This window comes from Pipistrellus kuhlii, unplaced genomic scaffold (genome assembly GCF_014108245.1).
Source record: "Pipistrellus kuhlii isolate mPipKuh1 unplaced genomic scaffold, mPipKuh1.p scaffold_m20_p_14, whole genome shotgun sequence".
Classification (NCBI taxonomy): Eukaryota; Metazoa; Chordata; class Mammalia; order Chiroptera; family Vespertilionidae; genus Pipistrellus; species Pipistrellus kuhlii.
In genome coordinates, this window is record NW_023425449.1 from 43,832,343 (window position 1) to 43,848,494 (window position 16,152).

Here is a 16,152-nt window from a genome sequence, read left to right on the forward strand (position 1 = left end):
ATTTTTAAATAAAAGTATGTTGCATAATTGTGTATCGCCCATACTATGTCATGGACCATAAGATAATGTTCTAGTGTTCCCTGCATTCGCTTAGCAGCACAGTGGAGTGGAGAGAGCTGGGCGTGGAGGTGGGGTCCTGATTCTGGCACCTGCCTTGCCACTGGCACCTTCCAGGACCCGGGCCTCTGTGTCTTCGTAGGGAAACCTGAGGGCTGCATGCGATGACCTCTGATGGCTCAGGCCTGCCACAGGCCCTTTGCACATGCAGTTCTACCCGGCAGCCTTCTCATTTTCCACAGCATAGGTGCAAACCCGACATAGCATGCCCATTATCTGGGGAAGTGTTTCCTGATGGCACAGATGAAATCCGGTCTCCCTGATAGTGTCCACAGCACTTTGCTGTGTCACCTCCCACCTGCCAGGGCTCCCACTGGGTCTGAATTATCACTCAGTTACCGCGGCTCCTCCCCGAGGTCTGTGACCACGAGGCCGAGCTGCCTCAGTTCAGTGGGGCCTCCCGGGCGCTCTGCAGGGCTCCTCGCAGGCCGGAAGCATCCGGGAAACACTCAGTGAAGGAACAGAGAGGGTGTTACACCTTCTGGGCCATCGCAGGAACTTGGTTGACCTTCTACCTTCAAAACTGGACAAAGCACATGAAACAGCAGTTTCCAGACATTGGCCAACAGGCATCGCCAGACTGATTCCTGAGAGAGAAACCAGCGAGGGGTCCATAGTGCCACAGGTGCCTTAAAGGGGAGGGGAGCCCCAGAGCTTGGTGGACTGAGGGAGGGAGAGAGGGAGGGAGGGAGGGAAGGGAAGAGGGAGAGAGAGAGAGAGAGAGAGGCAGAGAGAGAGAGGGAGAGAGAGAGAAAACAAACGCTCTGGGGACCAGATGGGCAGAGGGTCCCTGCGAGTCGGGCTGGCACTGCCCTGCGTCCATGTGGTGAGAAATGACTGAGGCGCAGGAACCTCCAGGAAGGAATAGGCAGGCCCCTCCCTGGACTCACACAGGCTGGGGACTGTGTGTGGTGTGTGTGGTGTGTGTGTGTGTGTGTGTGAGTGTGTGTGAGTGTGTGTGTGAGTGTGTGAGTGTGTGTGTGTGTGAGTGTGTGAGTGTGTGTGTGAGTGTGTGAGTGTGTGTGTGTGTGTGTGAGTGTGTGTGTGAGTGTGTGTGAGTGTGTGTGTGTGAGTGGGTGTGTGTGAGTGTGTGTGTGTGTGAGTGTGTGAGTGTGTGTGAGTGTGTGTGTGTGTGTGTGTGAGTGTGTGTAAGTGTGTGTGTGAGTGTGTGTGTGAGTGTGTGTGTGAGTGTGTGTGTGAGTGTGTGTGTGTGAGTGTGTGAGTGTGTGTGTGTGAGTATGTGTGTGTGAGTGTGTGTGTGAGTGTGTGTGAGTGTGTGTGTGTGAGTGTGTGTGTGTGTGTGTGTGAGTGTGTGTGTGTGTGTGTGTGTGTGTGTGAGTACCCACAGCCTCGGGGGAGAGACCCCCCAGCCTGGGGCATCAGGCTGAGTCCTCTGAAGGGCGTGGCTCAGTAGTGAGGTCAAATGGTGCCTGACCAAAGGCTGCTCCGGCCCACCCTGAACACGTAAAAGCAAAGGTCAGAAGAATGAAATGACTCATTCTCCCAGGACACACCCCTGTGGTTTAAAGGAACATAAAAGCTAACAAGTGACAAGAACAAAACAACTAAGTAAAACCCTGGCACCCAAACCTTTGATTTTCAAAGACAGTATAAAAGGCACATGGGCTATCTCATTAGTACTTTTATAATGTTTCACGTTGAAATATTATTTTAGATATATTGGCTTACAGAAACTATTCACATTTATTTCAGCTGCTTTTCTTTTCCTTTTTAGACTGGATATTTGGAAATTAAACATTGCATATATGGCTTACATTATAGTTCTGTTCGTTAGCCTTGGGCAAGAAGACAGATTCCTCATTATCGATGAAGTGCACAGATAATTTGAAGTACTAAAATGACAAATTGTTAGAAATAAAAAAGATTTTTCAAAAGGTGACATCTTATTTTGAAAAGAAAAATGGTTTAAAATAAAATCATAATATTGCATCTCTGTTGACAGCGAGGAGAGTGAAACCCAAGAGAGAAAAGGTGTAAGAGTAAATCCTCAGATGGAAGAGCATTAAAAACAACAAAGGCATTAATCTGACCCTCAGGTGTTTCCAGCAAGGCAGCCTGAGCACAGAGGGCTTTTGTACATCCCGGAGGTTGGCCACCAATGGTCTCAGTCCATCACCTGTTCCTCAGGGCAATGCTGCCAGGTACTCTGCTGTATTTTGTATTTTTAAATAAAGTTTTCTAATATTGCCATTGGGTTCTTATATCCCTTTTGGCTGTATGAAACACATTCCAGATAACTTAAGCGACAGACTTGGATTTCTTGGAAGTGACTTGGAAATGCTTAAATTGCAAATCTGGAGCTCATGGGATCCAGAATGGGGAGGGGTGGGGGAGGGGAGGAGGGAGGGAACTCCACCTTCTGTCTGAGGAGCCAGCCAACTGTCGGGAAAAGTGAGCAAGATGTGATTCTGCTCCAGAGTCAAGTTTTAGAGCCAGAATGTTTCATAGGCCGAGCGTGGCTCATGGAGCTGCCTCTGGAGTGAGCACCTGGGAGAAGCAGGAGCAGGTTTGCTGAAGCACCATCCAGGCGCCCTGCAGAAGGGGGTGGATGCCAGCCACCTCAGACCTGACAGCGCCACACCAAACAGCGGGTATCCACTCCACACTGAGGATATTAAAGCAGAACCGCAGCCTTTCTCATTCTGGGCAAATGGTTTAAGCTCTCGTTTACAGGAGAAATTGGAGTAGCAAATCCTTTATATAACACAAGGGTAAGTGTCTTGTGAAAACAAACTGGATAATGTGTCTAAGTTAGCAATCCAAACAACAAGAAGACAAAAAAAAAAAAAAAAAAAAAAAAAAAAAAAAGGAAAAACCCAGGAAAGCTGAGGCTAATGAGGACATCTTGGTGCCATTCCATTATGGCCGAAGGGAACAGCTTGATGAAATCTAAGTCCATTTTAATTTCATCTCCCCACATCCTCTCCTCTGTTCCCTTAATTTAAAATAGATATTAACATTTGTGCTGGAGAAAGCACTTCTTAAAAGAGCTAAGAATCCTCTTTGGACTTCAAATTCACTTTGCGTAATTTGTTTCTTGGCTTACTGGAAGTTTTACTGAGTTTATGGACAAGACATTGGGGCTGCTTTTCAGAAGAAAATGACTTAGTGTGCATTCAGGGAGCACAGAGAAGGCAAAGCAGTACAGCTGCTATTTAGAGAGAGATGCCCAAACGGCAAGTGGGTACCACCTCTGACGATGAATGGCTCTGGAAATCTCTAGTATCCACAGGCTCCCGAAGGTTATTTACACACCATTCTTCAGGATTCCTTTCAGCAGAAAAAACACTCCAGTCCAGATCTCTCTGAAAGGGTGACGTGTATGTGGTTGATTGTTTTTACATATGTAACATGTCTGTAATCATATCAAATGTATGTATACCTATGTACAAATCATACATACTCTCTATTTGGATACCTGTCATATACTCTTTGAAAATTTGCCACTCACTGCCCTCCATAACATTCCTGCATTTCCATAATCCCAACTCTTTTCTTCTTAGATGACTCGGTCTTCTTCCTTCCTCATAAATGTTAATCTCTTCTTTTTTAATCTTGAAAAGATTTGAAAAGTTGTTGAAAGTGTTACATATGTCCCTCTTTTCCCCCATTGACCTCTTCTAGCCTGCCCCTGCCCCAGGCCTTCACCTCCTTATTGTTGGTGTCCATGGGTGATGCATGTATACAAACAAGTTCTTTGGTTATCTCTTCCCACCAACTCACCCTCCCCTGCCTTCACTCTGAGATTCCAGTCTGTTCCATGCTACAAATGCGATTCTTTTCCACATTTCCCATAATTTAGCTATTTGCTGTCTCTTCCATCTACATTCTTCGTAGACCTCATTTTAAATTATAGCTTCAACTATTACTTTCATGGGAATGAAGTTCATATATAAGTGTATTCATTCAGTCAACCAATATCTACTAAATATTATATGCTGAACTCTGAGCGAGTGTGGGAATAGAAGTTTAATAAGAAATGGTATATTTCTGTCCATGGTCTCTATCCCAGGCTCCAGTCAACTGGAAGTTAGAGGTTTTCTCATCGTTTCAATATCAACATGTTTGTCTTAAAGTCTATTTTGAATAGTATTGATATAGTCACTCTAACTGTCTTTAGGTCAAAATTTGCTTGAAGTATTTTTCTCTTTTTTTAAAATTTTCTGTCTGGCTCTGTGTTCGACTCTAAAGGCAGTCTTTTGTTAATAGCATATAATTGGCATTGGTTTTTAAATCCACTCACCAAACTCTTCCTTTTAATTGGAGAGTTTAATCATTAACATTTAATGTAGTTACTGTGTCTGCCATTTTGCTTTTTGTGTTCTATATTTTTTATGTCTGTTTTCCCCCTCAAGTCCTCCATTATGTACTTCCTTAAGCAAGTTAGTAAATAAATGTTAAATATGTCCTAATGTAACATTTTAATTTCCTTGTAGTTTCTTCTAAAATATAATTTTGAGTTACTTTCTTAGTGATTTCCTTGAGAATTACAAATACCACCTTAATGTTTAACAAATTAATTCAAATTAATACCTGTTTATTTCAAAAGTAAACAAAAACTTGGGTCCTACATGTCTCCATCCCCTTTTATACTGTATAAGTTACATCTTAATACATATGTGCCCATCAACTTAGACATACAATTATTGCATCCTATACTTGTCTTTTAACTGAAATTGGAAAAAGGAGGAATAACAAATAAAAGCACATGAAGCTGCCTTTTATATTTACCGATGCAGTTATCTGAACTGGTGTTCTCCATCGCTTTGTGTTGGTTCAAATTCCTATCTAAAGTCTTTTCACTTAAGGTGAAAGGACTCCTTTAAGCATGTCTCAGAGGGCAGATTTACTGGCAATGAACTCCTTCCATTTCTGTTTATGTGGCAATGTCTTAATTTCTCCTTCCTTTTTTAAAAAGCAATTTTGTCAGATGTACAGTTATTGGATGAGAGGGTTTCCCTCTTTCAATATGTAATTCCACTGCCTGCTGGCCTCCATGGTTTTGATGAGAAATCAGAAGTTAATTTTTTATAATATTTTTTACATGAGCCTTTCTTTTTGCTGCTTTTAAGATTCTTCATCTTTGGCTTTGGATCTCTTTGAGTTTTTCCAACTTGGAGTTCATCGAGCTTCTTGGAGGTGTTCATTCATGTCTCTTACCAAATTTGGAAAGTATTTGGTCATTATTTCTTCAAATATTTTTTCTGTCCCTTTCTCTCTCTCCTCTCCTTTGGGGAGTCTCATTAGTTATATTTTGTATGCTTGATGATATCACAGAGGTCTTTCAGGATGTGTTAATTTTAAATTTATGTTTCTTTGTGCTCCTCAGACTAAATAATTGTAACTAATCTATCTATAGGTTCAACAATTTTTTCCCTGCCTACTCAAATTTACTGTTGAATTCTTCTAGTGAATTTTTCATTCCATTTATATTTTTCAACTTCGGAACTTTCATTTAGACCCATTTTAGAATTTCTTTCTCCTTATTTATATTTCCTATATCAGTTGAAGGTGCCTCATGTCACCTTGGGAAGTTTCTAAATCTCTGTGAGGCTGAAATTATTTAGTGATATAATGGGAATACTACCACTGGTCTCACTGGATTGTCATGAGAATTCAATGAGAATATGTATGTAAAGTTAGGGCAGTCCCGAGTACAAAGTTAAGGCTTAATAAATCTTTCATGCTCTTGTCAATTCTCAAAGCAACAGAGGCACTTTCAGTATCAATTATCACCTTGTGTCATATGCTATCTTTATGCCAATTGAGTGCAAAGGGTCTCATTGAATATTTGATTTTGTTTTAAAAACATGGTTAGAAAGAGGTATTAACAGTATTAATCAACAGAGACAGATCATAGAGAGCAGGCAGACAGTTCTTGTGTGGGGGGTGTTAGGGTGGAGGGATTGAGCAAAAAAAAAAAGGAGAAACAACTAATGGACATGGACAACTGTGTGGTGATGGCAGAGGGGAGTGGGCTGGTGGAGATGGAAGAGGGCAAGGGGGGGATAAGTGGTTATGGAAAGGAAGGAAGAAAGGAAGAAAGGAAGGAAGGAAGGAAGAAATTTCAATCTTTATTAGTTCTCTCAAAAGAACTAATTCATTAATATAAATAATAAGTATTAATAGTAAAATTGAAAGTGGCTCAAAGAAATGAAATAATTTGTAAAGCCACACAATTCCTAAAACAAGGCTGAGAATTTGAATTCAGGACTTCTTCCCTCCAGTCCCTACGTCCTTAACACTTCTTGCATCTCTCTCATCCCAGCACTTCCTTCACAATGTGCCACAGGCTGCACCCCCCCCCAGGAAGTGGTTCCAGAGCATAGAGCAGGGGTCTTCAAACTTCTCTCATTATGAGAATCACCTGGTGGAGTTGTTAAAACACAGATTCCCGGATCCCAACTATAAGAAGTGCTATCAGGAATCTGTGTTTTAACACCTCCACCAGGTGATTCTCATAATGAGAGAAGTTTGAAGACCCCTGGCATAGAGCCTCAGCAGGAGCACTGCACGGCCTGCGGCCGCAGAGGGCAGCAGTGAGCCAGACGGTGAAGGGTGAACCCTCCAGAGTGCAATCAGGCTTACTTCTGGATGCTGCTATTTCTAGTTATGTTAGTCTGTACCGTGCAAGCTTACACGGGCCTAAAACTGCATGCATCCTGGGAAACTGGGCCAGATCAATAGGGTTTTCCAATTTTAGTTATTACTTATTTTTTTATCTACAGTTTTTTTAAAAGAATATTCTCTCCCACCCCCCACCCCCTTTTTTTTTTCAGAGAAAGCAAATCTGGGCCAAACAGATAAGCCAATAACATCTACCTGAGGTGGAGAATGCCCCCTCCGTCGCCATTTGAAAAGTCAGCCCTTTTGGAGCGTAGCTCTTAGAACCAAGAGCTCAAGGTCATATTGTACAGCCAAGGTTTACCGGCGACAGAGCTATTTTATGGCTCTGCCTCCCCTGTAGATGGGGGGGGGGGGGGGGGGGGCACAGGACCAGTGCACCTGCGCAGCCCAGGCTGGGGCGCTGCCGCTCGGCCCGCAGGGTGCCCTGTGCAGGGAGCTGGCCCGTGGCCCAGCGCCCCTTAGACCTGGGACCACTTTGTGCTCATGAGCTCCTGCTCCCGAAACACTCAGCTCTTTCATGACTAAAGGTATTCAGGAAAGTAACAGCGGACTTGGGTCAGACTTGGGTTTTAAGGAGTAAACATACAATTGTAAAACTTTAAGTTTCTGAAAGTATTGGTGAAGAAAATAAAGTCCAGGATCAGAATATGTCCGTGTACTGAAATGTTTAAAGTATCATTTCTGGACGGTAGAATCATGGACTTCAGAATATAATGAGCTGAGCTTTCCGCCAGCGGACTGGGTTGTAAGGCTGTGGAGGGTGAAGTGGTGAAGGAGTGATCAGAACCATCCTCGCCGGAGTTGGTGGTCTAGGGGGCAAGGCCACAGCTGCGGACTCCGGTCCTTGGTCCCGGTGTCCGGTCCCCGGCTGCGGGGCTGTCGCCTGGGCTCCCAGGGAGGCTGAGGCTGGGAGCCGTGCGGAGGCTCCTGGAGGAGTGCTCTGGGCACCGGCCACGGCGGAAAGGAGAGGCTGAGCTCAGCCACCGCGGGAGACACTGAGGGGTCGGCGGGTGGGGGCGTGCCCCGGGGGACCGCACGGAGGTGGCTGCCCTGCAGAGGCCTGGCCCTGGGCCAGGCTCCCCGGCCACCTCACAGCAGGCGGGGTAAGTCCTTTTCTGGGGGTTCGGAAGGTCCTGTCCAGCTTCCATCTCCCTGACCTCAGACCATCGTTTCACCTGCTGACCCTCATTGTCTTCATTTGTAAAACAAGCATTTAAATATGTGTGTAAGGGCCCACAGGAGGGTTAAATCGAACAGAATTTGGAGTCAGCACATTGCAGCTGCCAAGAGGAGAGTGAGGCCACCTACCGGGTGGGAACTGCCCGCTGAGGCAGGGGGGAGGGAGGAGCAGGGCAGTGCGGGCGTGGGGGTAGGGAGCAGGGCCATCGGGAGGGGCTCCAGCTGCTGTGCCCTGTGCCCACAGGGAGGAGTCTCTGCTCCCACCAGCCAGGGAGCAGCCGCTCTGAATTCCCCCCGCAGGGCCTCGTCCCTCTGACACCCCAGCTCCCTGGGAGGGAAGGTGCCGGAGGCTGGGGTGGGCTCCGAGGGTCAGTGAGGGAAAAGGGGGACACGGGTAATACTTTCAACAATAAAACGTTTTTTAAAAAAGGAAGATATGGAGGAAAGGGGAAGCATTTTATTTTTTCAAAATAAGGTGACACGAAGTTATTAAACCCACCACTTTTAGAAAACTGGCTGAAACAAGAAGAGGAGTTCAGGAAGAGGAGAACTTCCTGTAAAGCAGTGTTTTCCAAACTTCTCTCACGACGAGAATCACCTGGTGGCGTTGTTAAAATACAGATTCCAGAATCCCAACTAGAATTCTTGAGAACATATAGGTAAAATTGTATACTTAACTAGTGCTCTAAGACAGAGCTCTAAGACAGAGCACTAAGTTAAGTATACAATTTTACCTATATGTTCCCAAGAATTCTAGTTGGGATTCAGGAATCTGTATTTTAACAACGCCACCAGGTGATTCTCATCATGTTTGGGAAACACTGCTGTAAAGGAATAGACCAAGGAGCAGTTCAGGAGGAACCACTCAGGTCACTGGGAACAGACTCCCTGCCGCGCTGTGCACCTGGCTTTCCAGTGAAACAGGTAAGATTCTGGAAACAAGTGGACAAGTGGGTTGCAAAGCTGATCACCACCCAAACCTAGTTGATAACGACACTGAGCCTTTCAGCTACAACAGTGGGTCGGCCGAGGGTCAATTCCGTGCTCCTACCTGATGAAGGCAAAGGGGAAACCTCACGGACACAGGAAATGACTGTCCGCCTGCCCAGGCCACTGAGCGCTATGGGGCTGAGCTGGGCGCCGCCTTAGAGGAGCGAGGACACCCCTCTGGCTGTGCCCCTGACGGACAGCCCGGGGGCCGGCCAGCCCCGGGGCCAGCCGGGTGCCCGGGGGACCAGCCCGGTGGGTGCGGGGTGCGGGGTGCGGCTTTCCTGACCCCCCCCCCCCCCCGGGGGGCTCCCGCCCAGCGTCACCAGGTGCGGCACCCGCCGCGGCCGCCAGGGCGCGCTCTGAGCTCACCGCAAAGACAGGTGCACGCCCCTCAAACCTGCCAGACCAGCGTGCATTCTATTAGTGGAGATTTTTTAAATGGAAGCTTGTTCTTTACAAACCTGACAGCAGGGCAGGCCGCGCTTTCACGGCGCCGGAGAGGCAGGCGGCTCGGGATCCTGGCTTTTGCGGCGGCGTCTAGGCTGCCCAGTCTAGGCTGCTGTGCACCGGCCCTGCCTCCCGGGAGCACCGGCCCTCAGAGCACCGGGCCGGGGTGTGGGGATGGGGGTACCTGGAAGAGCCACTGCCGCTTAGGAAGACACTTACGGGGCCGACGCCCTGGCCCGGCCACCGGCGTGCAGGCCTGGGTGCGGGCGGCGCCGGGCCGCAGGGCGGGCTGCACGGAGGCAGCGCGCGGGGTGGGGTTGGAGGGTGGAGGGTGGGGAGAACCGGGAAGGGAGGGGGACTCTCCGCAAACGGAACCCCAGCAGCGAGCAACACGCTAGAGCAGCGGTCCCAATCCTTTCACACAGGGCACACACAGCTCTTACCAAAATTCTGCAGCACTCACTCCAAAAAAAGAGTGTATTTTTGCTGACCTGACCCCCCAAAAAGGTTTAATTTCGATTTATTCACACCGGGTGGCTATTGTGTTGGCTGGCATCATTTTTTTTTAATTAGCCGTATATTTTTAAAAATATGTTTTTGTTGATTTCAGAGAGGAAGGGAGAGATAGAAACAACACCGATGAGAGAGAATCACGGATTGGCTACCTCCTGCACGCCCCCTACTGGGGCTCCAGAGCTTACCACGCAGTCATGTGCCCTTGACTAGAACCCAACCAGGGACTTTTCAGTCCACAGGCTGGTGCTTTACCCACTGAGCCACACCGGCTAGGGCAGCCATCATCTCTTTATTTGAGGGGCTAAGGGGAAAGAGGTCAGAGGCCCCGGCTAAGTAGTCAAGTATTGCATGTTTAAAAATGTTTGCGGCACACCACTGAAAGTTGCCACCCTAGAGGATGTGCTCGGAGGTGTGGGCCTAACTTCCTGGGCTTCCCCTCACACGCATGCACATACGTGCACACACACACACACACACACACACACACACACACACACCCTGGCCCCCAACACCACGCCCAGAGCTGGGCCACTGCATGCTGCCGGGCAGGCTTCTGGCCGGATGGCAGAGCGGCGGGCGTGAAGGGCCTTGCTCTGCCACTCAGGAGGTGGCCAGGGCGTGAGGGATGCCAATGACACAGCCGTGGGCCCTTGAAAGCGAGGCCTAAGATGTTGACTCTCTGTTGACAAAGCCAAGGCCAGCACAGGCTGTCTTTTTTTAAAAACAAACAAACATATTTTATTGATTTTTTTTTACAGAGAGGAAGAGAGAGGGATAGAGAGTCAGAAACATCGATGAGAGAGAAAATTGATCAGCTGCCTCCTGCACACCCCCCACTGGGGATGTGCCCCCAACCAAGGTACATGCGCTTGACCGGAATCGAACCTGGGACCTTTCAGTTCACAGGCTGGCGCTCCATCCATTGAGCCAAACCAGTTTCGGCCAGGCTGTCTTTGTTGCCATTATTTTTCCAGAAAGTTCATGGACGTGGGCAGGAATCTCAGCATGGATGGGGTTTATTGATTGCATTTAAAGACATTCTTATTTCCCTATCTCAAAATGTAGCTTCTCAGCATGTATCTACTACTTCAAAAGCAGCGTGTGAAAAAATGGTTTCTTCCAAACATTTCTAGGTGTCATGCTTTCTGTGTAATTGAATGAGGAACCAATCAAGGCGCAGGCACACACATGTTGTCACGGTGACAATTAATTTAGGAAGTGGCTTCCATCTCAGATGCCTGGACAGCACAATGCATCAATATTCTTCCTCTGACATATTTGAGATGTGAGATGGAGTTAAAAGAAAAAATGTTTCCAAGAATAAGTTTAAGGGAATTTGATGTCCAGTAGATCAGCTTCCTTGACTTCCCTCTTTTGGTGTCTTACATAACATGCCTGCGTGTCTCATGCACGTGCACTGGCGTTTCACTGGGACTCTCAGTGTAACTTGTATTTATGGTGAGTTCACACACGGTCTGCCGCCCGCAGGAGAGAGGAGTCATGGGAGGAGGCAGAGGCGGGAAGCTGCGGCTCCGGGTGACGGCGGCTTTGCCCTTCCATCGGAGAACATGCAGGGGGTGCGGCTCTCAGGCTGAGTGGGGAGCTTTGGGGACACTCCGTGAGCTGAGAAAGGCTAGTGGCTGGCGAGTGACGGGGAGGGGGTGGTGCAGGAGGTGGAAGAAGGAGCTCAGTGTATGGCCACCATGTGTGCAGTGGAAATACACTCTATGGGATACTCCGCAGGCCCCCCCTCACCAAGACCGAGAAGGGTGGACTGCGGAGGGTTCCGTCTGCAGGTGGCTCTTTCCTCGCTTCCGGCTCCCAAATGGCACTGAGCAGTTATCACCTTAGAACATAGTGTGCTGGGCTCTGACAGGCACACACCTTCCCTCCCCGTGTGCACAGAGCGTGGTGGCACTGACAGACACACACCTCCCCGTGTGCACAGAGCGTGGTGGCACTGACAGGCACACACCTTCCCTCCCCGTGTGCACATAGCGTGGTGGCTCTGACAGGCACACACCTTCCCTCCCCGTGTGCACATAGCGTGGTGGCACTGACAGGCACACACCTCCCCGTGTGCACAGAGCGTGGTGGCACTGACAGACACACACCTCCCCGTGTGCACAGAGCACAGTGGCACTGACAGGCACACACCTTCCCTCCCCGTGTGCACATAGCGTGGTGGCACTGACAGGCACACACCTCCCCGTGTGCACAGTGTGGTGGCACTGACAGACACACACCTCCCCGTGTGCACAGAGCGTGGTGGCACTGACAGGTACACACACCTCCCCGTGTGCACAGAGCGTGGTGGCACTGACAGGCACACACCTCCCCGTGTGCACATAGCGTGGTGGCACTGACAGGTACATACACCTCCCCGTGTGCACATAGCGTGGTGGCACTGACAGGTACATACACCTCCCCGTGTGCACAGAGCGTGGTGGCACTGACAGGCACACACCTTCCCTCCCCGTGTGCACAGAGCGTGGTGGCACTGACAGGCACACACCTCCCCGTGTGCACAGAGCGTGGTGGCACTGACAGGCACACACCTCCCCGTGTGCACAGAGCGTGGTGGCACTGACAGACACACACCTCCCCGTGTGCACATAGCGTGGTGGCACTGACAGGTACATACACCTCCCCGTGTGCACAGAGCGTGGTGGCACTGACAGACACACACCTCCCCGTGTGCACAGTGTGGTGGCACTGACAGGCACACACCTCCCCATGTGCACATAGCGTGGTGGCACTGACAGGTACATACACCTCCCCGTGTGCACAGAGCGTGGTGGCACTGACAGGCACACACCTCCCCATGTGCACAGTGTGGTGGCACTGACAGGCACACACCTCCCCGTGTGCACAGAGCGTGGTGGCACTGACAGGTACATACACCTCCCCGTGTGCACAGAGCGTGGTGGCACTGACAGGCACACACCTCCCCGTGTGCACATAGCGTGGTGGCACTGACAGGCACACACCTTCCCTCCCCGTGTGCACATAGCGTGGTGGCACTGACAGGCACACACCTCCCCGTGTGCACAGTGTGGTGGCACTGACAGACACACACCTCCCCGTGTGCACAGAGCGTGGTGGCACTGACAGACACACACCTCCCCGTGTGCACAGAGCGTGGTGGCACTGACAGACACACACCTCCCCGTGTGCACAGAGCACAGTGGCACTGACAGGCACACACCTCCCCGTGTGCACAGAGCACAGTGGCACTGACAGGCACATAACTCCCCGTGTGCACAGAGTGTCGTGGGCACTAACAGGCATGTACCTTCACATGCACAGCCGCACGGGGCCCATCAGCACCCACACACCCTTACTGTCCTGGGCTCCAGCGCTATCCCTGCCATAGGCGGCGCCCCTGGCTCTGAGCTGCTGTCCTTGGGGGCGCTGTGACTGCCCCCGAGGCCCAGAGAGGGCTGTGTCCGCCTCCCTGGGGGAAGCAGAGCCCCATCTCCGGCTTAGGCTTGTTCAGTTAGAAGTGAATTCTGAAATGGAATTGGATGAAGGGCAGGTGAACGTGGAAGGTTCTAAGGTGCCACGAATTAGAGGAAACAGGAGCAGACAGGGTTATGGCAGTGCAGGAGGCAGGAGACTGTGACAGACTCACGGAGCAGACCATGGGCACATCGAGTAAAATCATATTGGGGGCCATGTGACAGGTCTGAGTTCTGTGATATTAAACGCCAGAGGAGACGTTGAAAAGCAAGTAGAGAAAAAACATGACATGACTTCAGTATTTCATAAAGAGCCCCTGACTGCCCAGGCGGCCGTGCCGTAGCCGGAGCAGGGACAGCAGCCACGTGCTGGGACGGGCTCACTGGACGGGCCTGCTGACGTGGCCGGCGTGGGGGTGGCAGCGAGGAAGAGAGCTGCAGAGATTCCAGGGGTAAGGAAGCCGACCTGTCCCCCAGCCTCAGAGCACACACTTCTCCCTCCTCTGCGAAGTGCACCCCTGCCCCCAGGACCCTGAGCTCAGGCCGGCCGGCCTCCCAAGCACCCGCACACTCCGTCCCCTCGGCCAGCAGGAGCTGCGTGCTGACCACACATGTTCGTGTCTGCATTCGTGTTCACGGGCTGCATGAAGTGTAACTCTTAGTAAGGGGATTGGGAGCAGAAGCAGCAATGCTGGACGGGAGGACAACGGGCATCTCTAGGGAAAACCAGGCAGGTGGCTGGGAAAGGTGGACAGGAGAGGGAGCAGAGCTCTGAGCCCAGCGAGAACTGCTCTCTGCACAGACCCCCCTGCTCCCGCTCCACCTACAGGAAGCAGAGCTCGGAGCCCCCTCAGGAGTGCAGCCTGGCAGGCACAGGGGACGCCCCGGAAACAGCACCAAGGAAGGCCTAGACCCCCACCAGACGCTGGCGAAGGGACCCCCAGGCGCGTGCATGAGCTGGAGTGGAACGTGTGAGGTGCACGCTGTGGTCGGAGCTGCTCTCCGCCTGCCCCCCCAGGTGGGTGGGCGCCCGGGGCCCTGGGTGAGGAGGAAGGACGGGGACACTAACACTTTGTCACTCGCAGAGGCGGGGCTGACCCTGCTCCGCTCGCCGGCGTGTCAGAGCCACTTTCTACTTCTTGCCAGCCTTTCCCTCCAGGGTGGTCCTGGCGTCTCCGCGGTTGGTCCCGGACGCCTGCTGCCTCTCCCCGAGGCTGCCCCCTGTGGGCAGACCACCCTGGGCTCCCCGAAGGGATGGCGTTTGTCACCCAGAGCGACACAGTGGGTGCTCCATGTGGCTGAGTGAATACAAGAAGAATAGGCCATCTGTTGGAATCTGCCCAGCTGAGAGATGTCTGTACACATAAGTGATATGACAGCCATCCTGTGCTGTTAAGACTGTGTTCCCAAAAGCTGTATGTGAAGCCCAAAGCCCTGGTGCATTTGGAAGGGGGGCCTCTAAGGAAGTCATTGAGGGTCAGTGAGGTCATAGGGAGGGCCCCAATCAAGAGGACTGATGTCCGAGGAGCCTGCTCTGCGCACGACAGGGGAGAGGCCGTGGCACACAGGAGGCGTCTGCACCCCAGGGAGGGCCCCAGACCCAGGCCTGCTGGCACCTGGTCTTGGCCTCCCCCCTCCACCCCCCACCCCTCCCAGAGCCCAGTGGAAGCAGCGTTGCTGTGTGAGCCCTGAGCCTGGGGTGAGCTGCCGTGGTCCAAGCAAACGATGCACACACAGAGCAGCAGGTCATTAGTTCTCCTCCTTCATATCCAGTTGCCAAAGGAGCCTCCGAAGGAAGCGGCCGCTGGCATGTCACCAGGAGCTGCTCTGCCTTGGAGAAAAGCATTTCTCTGTAATTGCTTCTTTGCTAACAGAATATGGACCACCGCCACAGGACAAGCCGTCCCCACCCCGCGTGAGTCTGCATTCCGAACGGAGGAAGCTGTGTGTTGGCACAGCCAACAGGACATGAGTCTGTAGGGTTTAACAAGAGGCTGGGCTCTGACTGTCACTCCTCCATCACCGGTCACACCTGTTTGCCAGGTGGCTCCCACAGAGCTCTGGCCAACACTGAGAGCAAAGCAAGAGGGGGGAGGCTCACTGCAGTTTTTTACGGGAAAAGCAAGCCATTCCAGAACCTTCCAGCAGACTTCCTTGGTCTCATTGGCCATGGTGACATTGCAGGCTCAACTCTGGTTTTGAGAAGCTGAGAAAAGTAGGTCAACCTTGAGCAACACGGGTCCACGTACACGCCAGATTTTGTCAATAGTGGGCCCCTCCTAGCCATGTGTTTGGTACTTGCAGATTCAACCAACCACGATTGCAAAGTGTTTTCTATCCAACCTTGAGGATCTGTGGTTACAAATGTGAAAATACTTTGGTTCTTGATTGTTTGGAGCCGTGCATGGAGAGAGCTGGCTGCAGACTCCAGTTACTCGTGAATTTCTGACCGATGGGGTTCAGTGCCCCTGGCCCACATTGTTCAAAGGCCACTGTACCTTAGACCACCCACTTCCCATTTCAGGGCGATGCAACCTCTGCTGGGCAGGCTAGTCCGGAGTGGTGGTTGCTGTGCAGCATCCGGAGGCCAGGCCCACAGCTAGCTCCAGGGGTCCCCCCGTTATGGCCCTGGTCACCCCAAGGTGTGCTTACATTCCGTACTTCACCAAAGGCCTCGCGCCATCCAGCACCGATACCTTAGACGGCAGTGGGCAGGCTGCCCTGGACCTGAGGCAGCCACACCTGTCCCAGCGGAGCCCCACCTCCACCTGACAACCGGGGCTGTGCTGCTCGG